The following is a 6,221-nucleotide window of genomic DNA, read 5'->3' on the forward strand; positions in this document are numbered from 1 at the left end:
GGTCCTTAATATGCCTCTTCCTGATGACAAGACAGCCATAGGGTGTATATGGGTTTACAAGGTGAAATATATGGTTGATGGATCCATAGAAAGGTATAAGGCAAGGTTGGTAGCAAATGGGTACATTCAATTGGAAGGAGTGGACTACTTTGATACTTTTTCCCCTGTAGTGAAAATAACAACTATTAGTGTAGTGCCTGCCATTGCTTTTGTCAATAATTGGTTTCTAGAACAGTTGGATGTGAATAATTCTTTACTACATGGTGAGTTGCATGAAGAGGTATATATGACTCCTCCTCCTAGCCTTTCTTTAGCCAATCCTTCCTTGATTTGTAAGCTCAACAAATCCTTGTATGGTCTCAAACAAGCTAGTAGAGAATGACATACAACTTTATCCAATAAACTAGTGTCTCTTAGTTTTATACACTCAGTTGTTGATCAAGCTCTATTTACTAAGTCCAAGCTTAATTCATTCACATCAATTTTGGTGTATGTTGATGATATGGTATTAACAGGTAATGACCTTAGGGAGATACAATATGTGAAAGATGTGTTGGATAGTTCATTCAAAATCAAGGATCTTGGCACCTTAAGGTATTTCCTAGGACTAGAGTTAGCAAGATCCAAGTCTGGAATTCATCTGAATCGAAGGAAGTACACCTTGAATTTGCTTGAGGATACTGTTTGTCTAGGAGGCAAGGCTGTTCAAACTCCTTTCGACCATTCTGTCAAGCTTCAACTTGAGCAAGGTCAACCCTTTCCTGATGTGTTTTCCTACAGAAGGTTGGTGGGTAGATTTCTATTTCTCACGATCTCAAGGCCTAATATATCATATGTCGTTTAGCAGCTCAGCTTGTACATGTCTAAACCTATGGATTCTCACTACAAGGCAGCCTTGAGGGTAGTGCACTAAATTCCCCTACACAAGGCTTGTTTTTCTCTGCCAATTCTTCTCTCACCCTGAGTGCCTTCTCTGACTCGGATTGGGCATATTGTTTGGACACCAGGAAATCTCTCACTGGATTTTGTGTCTTCCTCGGTTCATCTCTCATCTCTTGGAAAACCAAGAAACAAAATACAATGAGTATATCATCATCAGAGGTAGAGTATAGAGCTTTAGGAAGCTTGGCTTGTGAAATTCAATGGCTGCATTATCTCTTTTCTGATCTACAACTCTCTTGGCATGCTCCTACATCTGTGTATTGTAATAACAAGTCAACCATTTACCTTGCTCATAATCTAGGTTTTCCATGAAAGGACCAATCATATAGAGATTGATTGTCACGTGGTAAGGAAAAAGATTCATAGGGGTCTCATCAAGTTGTTGTATGTTCCATCTTTTGCTCAATTGACAGATATTTTTACCAAGCCTTTGCATAAGAAGTCCTTTCAAAATTTCATTCTCAAGTTGGGTCTTTGTGACATACATCGCCCAACTTGAGGGGGGGTAGAGAAAAGAGGTTTATGAAGTTATTAGTTGATTTATTGGTTGGTTAGTTAGAAATTAGAAGTTTCTATTTTAGGTTGGTAGTTACTCTGTTTTTCAGTTTTTTATGTTTTGGGTCTTGCTGTTTTGGGAAAGTGGTTCTTAGCTTTCTTTCCTTGCTTAGTATAAGAATGGGTTCCATTATTCTTTGCAGATCGTGAAGAATTATTCAATATATACAAAAACAGAAAGATGAATTTTTTTTTATCCTCTTCTTGTTCATGCTTTTCTTCTTCTATCAAAGTTCAAGAATAACATCAAATCCTAGAAGAGGTCATTACTGCAAAATAAAAAAACAAATAGCATAAAAGACAATCAATATAACATGATATTCATGAGGTGAATAAATAGCAAAGAGTGTTAGAATATGTGAGATTCTATCAGAGTTAATTGATTAATAATTTACGGGGATGTTAAATATATTTTTAGTTATAGTTAGTTTTAGTATGTCAGTCTTTATTTTCATATATAAATAGTTCACTTTCACTGTAAACTATGATTCATTTGTTTCATGCAATATTTAATATTATTCAATCGTTTCTCTTTCTTTTCTTTCTTTATGCTTGTTTAAGTCTTTTCTTTCTTATCCTTCTTGTTCATCAAGAAGATCTTTTTCATGGCTCATATCAAATCTTAACATAGTATCATATTTCTCCCGCTGTTTATCCACTATCCTCTCGTCCTCTCTTCATGTACACTATTTTTTTACATCATGGCAAAAGTTCTTAGTGAAGAAAAGATTCTTAGAGCATTGCTACCATTCTGGTCCAATGCTTTACCTACTCTACGATTGATTGCACCTCCAAGAAAAAATGCAACAAACACAGCTGAAGCCTCGGAATGCCATACACGACATCAAAGATCATCAAGGATGGTTCCAAGAAAAATTCTTCTCCTCATTGCAATTATGGCGTGCAGGACAACCATGGGTATATTGCATTACACACTAGTGCAATGTAGTTATATGGTGGAAAGTATGGTGATGATTTTCTTGTCACATCTATAAATGAGATTCTTTTGATTTTTTCCTATAACATAGATTACATTCTTTTCTTATCTTTTATCATTTACTCCCTCTAACTATCTCTTTCCTTTTCTACTCGATTTTTTTATCTCTCTCATTAAATATGCAATATTATTATAGTGTATAATTTTTTATCATTGAAGTAATATATAAGGATCAAGATTAAGGTTCATTTCTTTTCTCTTTCATCCATAATGATCGGTTTGGTTGGTTAAGCTTCTGTCAAGATAGATGGTTAAGCTTTAGATGAAGTTGCTTCTGCTTATGGTGGTTAAGTGTTGTTGCTTCACATTATAATTTCAAGACTGAGAGATAAAGATTCTCTTACCAACAAGAGGAGATATTAGAGTATAGATGGTATTCAACACAATCATTTCAAGCTTGAAATGTTTGATGATGTTAGAATATGTGAGATTCTGTAAGAGTTAATTGATTAACACTATAGTTAATTGATTATCTGGTTAACATATTTCATTTTCTATTTTAGTAGTTGTTGTAGATAAATGGATATTCTCGTAATCTTTTAATTCAATTCAGTAATAAGAATATTATCATTCATTTCTCATTCTTTATTATTTCATGAAGATTGTTCATGACTCCTACCATTTTAACATTATGTACACCAAATGTATTATTTTCATGTACACTCAAATGTCATGTCTGTGAAGACTAAATTAACACAAAAATGCACTAAAGTTAAGATTTAGGAAGAATAATAAAATAATATCTCAACTTTGAAGTTTAAATAAATAGGATAAAAATGAACCATTGGTTGTTCTCTTCATCCGTTGGGTTCCCTCTTTCCATGGATGCCTCTGCCATCAGTCTTTATCGTGGAAACTGTATTATTGGTAGCACCTTATGCAAAAGCAGAGAAAGACGATATAAGAAAAGAGAATACACTTTGAAATAGGATAGATGAAGTTAATATAACTAAGCATGACATGTAACTATCATGGCAAATTAGAGAGAATGAGATAAACTTCATCCATGGAGTAGAGAGGATATTAAGATTAAGATCAAATTTAAAAGTAGTTTTAGGTTATAGTCTTCTAAAGGTATAATTATTATGAAGGATAATATAGACAAATGCAAATTAGTCCATGTTGGTGGTTAAAAGTACATGTTTTCCTTTTATATATTAGTATAGAAGTATAGATATATAAGTTGATGATGATATATTGGCAATGACGTGGATCATTAAGCTTGTCAAATAGTATTTTTATTTTATTTTCTTCTGAATGTATGCTACATATCTGATTGTAAATAATATGATGTATCAACCTTAAGGATTTTATGCTTAAATTTAGCATTGCATTTTTTAGAAATATTAGAGTTGTTATAGCAGTTTCATATTCTTGTATTGCATTATTGTTCTACTTGTAGAAAGACAAACCTTTCCGGGAAGAATAGGTCCCATAATTCTTCATCCTTGATGGACAGTTGGAAGCATTTGAGATGCAGATCCATGATGATATAAGAAGAATGATTTGTTTGATCCAGATCTTGTTTTATATCAATGATGACAATCAAATAAAAATAGAAAAAATAATAATATTTAATTTTTTAGTTTATATAATATTTTTATTAGTGTAAAACAAAATTTATGAATTAGTTTAGAATAACATATTTGTGTTTGGTGAAATAATGTAAGATTCATAAAATAGCTATTATCTATACTTCTATACTAATATATCAAGGAAAAACTTAAAATAACTACCTATGGAGTAATTTTTATTGACTATTTTACCCTTTATAAAACTATTACATTATAAGCCTCAAATCCTTATTTTTTTACACTTCATTATTAAGGTGTCAATTTAAATAAATGTGTCAAAACTGAATTCTTGATCTCACACATTTGAATCATAAATTCCTTATAGCCAAAATTTTGTAGGTAATTAATCGTGTTACATAGTATTATGGCCAAACCGTAAAAATTATCTATAAAAAAACTTTTATCATTCCAAACTAAGTAAACTTTTAGATACTCTAAGTTGACAACAAATAGGCATGATTAGAACTTTCATAATTATTGAATATTTTCAATGTGTCTTTACTCTCTTTTTAACTGTCATGACTCTCCTATTCTCACATTTGCTGCTATTTTTTGTAACATTATTATAACTGTTGCAGTTTTTTTGTAACATTATTATAACTGCTGCAGTTTTTTTTGGTAACATTATTATAACTGCTGCAGTTTTTTTGCTGGAATTTTCTATAACTATGTAATAATCATTAGAATTTTTTTCTTTTTGAATAGCACAAAAGAATAATGGTTTCATACTTTTGTTAATAGTTGATGAGCCTATAAATTATTATTATGAATGCACCAACAATTTTGTTTCTCACTATTATTACTATCATTTCATATTACATATTTTTCCTTCTCCGTTCTTATTTTCACTCATCTTCTTTCAAGTATTTCTTTTTTCTCTCCCATTTTTCATTTACTTTTTGTCTTCTATTGTGTAATGATAATTACACTTTATTATCAATTATTCATGTAGTTTGGAGATTATTTTGTTAACTATTTGGTTTCTACGTTTAATCTTTTTTAGTTTCTAAAAACTTGAACAGAAAAGGCTGGATATAGCATTTTACATGTCAAACAAGTTTTTTTTACTTTCACATTTTTTCTTTCATTTCCCTTCCAAATAGTTTAAATTTGATAAATGGATGTGTCTTGATTTAAGATAACTTGAGAAGTTTATGGTTTATATACCTCATATTAACATTGTCAAATTATTGATAGATGCTAGAAAGTCATTAACAAATACATATTTAAAAGAGAACCATGTTACAAATGATATATATGTATTTTTTATATTTATATATCAGGTACACGCTAGAGCATATATATATATATATATATATATATATATATTTATTGGAGAGGGATGTATATATAACATATTTATATATATTTTTAGTGTATGTCTTACCAGGTACACGCTGAAGAAGATATATATGTATTTGTTAGATGTTTCCCCTTTCCAGATGAGTAAAAAGGGAAGAATAGAACCTTCAAGGTACTTTTAGATACAAATAATTATGGTTTAAATTATTCATTAGTGATAGATATATTGATTGATTCAACTTTTACCTCTTCCCTATATGTTATATGAATAGTAATATACATTGGTTGCTTTTGTAAGTTAGTTGGTAGTTATATTTTGTAATGTTAAATTATTAATATTACAAAAGTTATTGAACATAGTCTCAATTCATTAAAGTGGCAAATTTCTTATCTTTTTTGTTGGGTTTTAACTTTTAGCATCATTTTGTCATTTTTTGTGTCCTTCTCATTCAACTGCAGACTTCTAAAAAATAGTTTTTGAGAATACTAACACCGTATAAAATTATATAAGAAATAATTAATAAAATTGAGCCATATAATATAAGCATTTTCTATCATGCTTTATATAGTGTTCCAATCACGACCATACTTTACATACACATCACTAGAAACATATACAACAAAGACATCACTAAAAACATATACAATAAAGTGGTGATCCGAACAAAATTGAATAGTAACTATAACTATATATAGTATTAGGTTATGTACTTGATAGATGCCATATGAAAATCATTAACAAAATTCATTTATGTAACTTAAACTAATTTCTATGATAATTATGATATGTGTGAGAGACTAGAGAAGTTAAATTTTTAGTTGTTAATGTTATTATTATGAATATCATTTCA

Source organism: Lupinus angustifolius, chromosome LG08 (genome assembly GCF_001865875.1).
Source record: "Lupinus angustifolius cultivar Tanjil chromosome LG08, LupAngTanjil_v1.0, whole genome shotgun sequence".
Taxonomy (NCBI): Eukaryota; Viridiplantae; Streptophyta; class Magnoliopsida; order Fabales; family Fabaceae; genus Lupinus; species Lupinus angustifolius.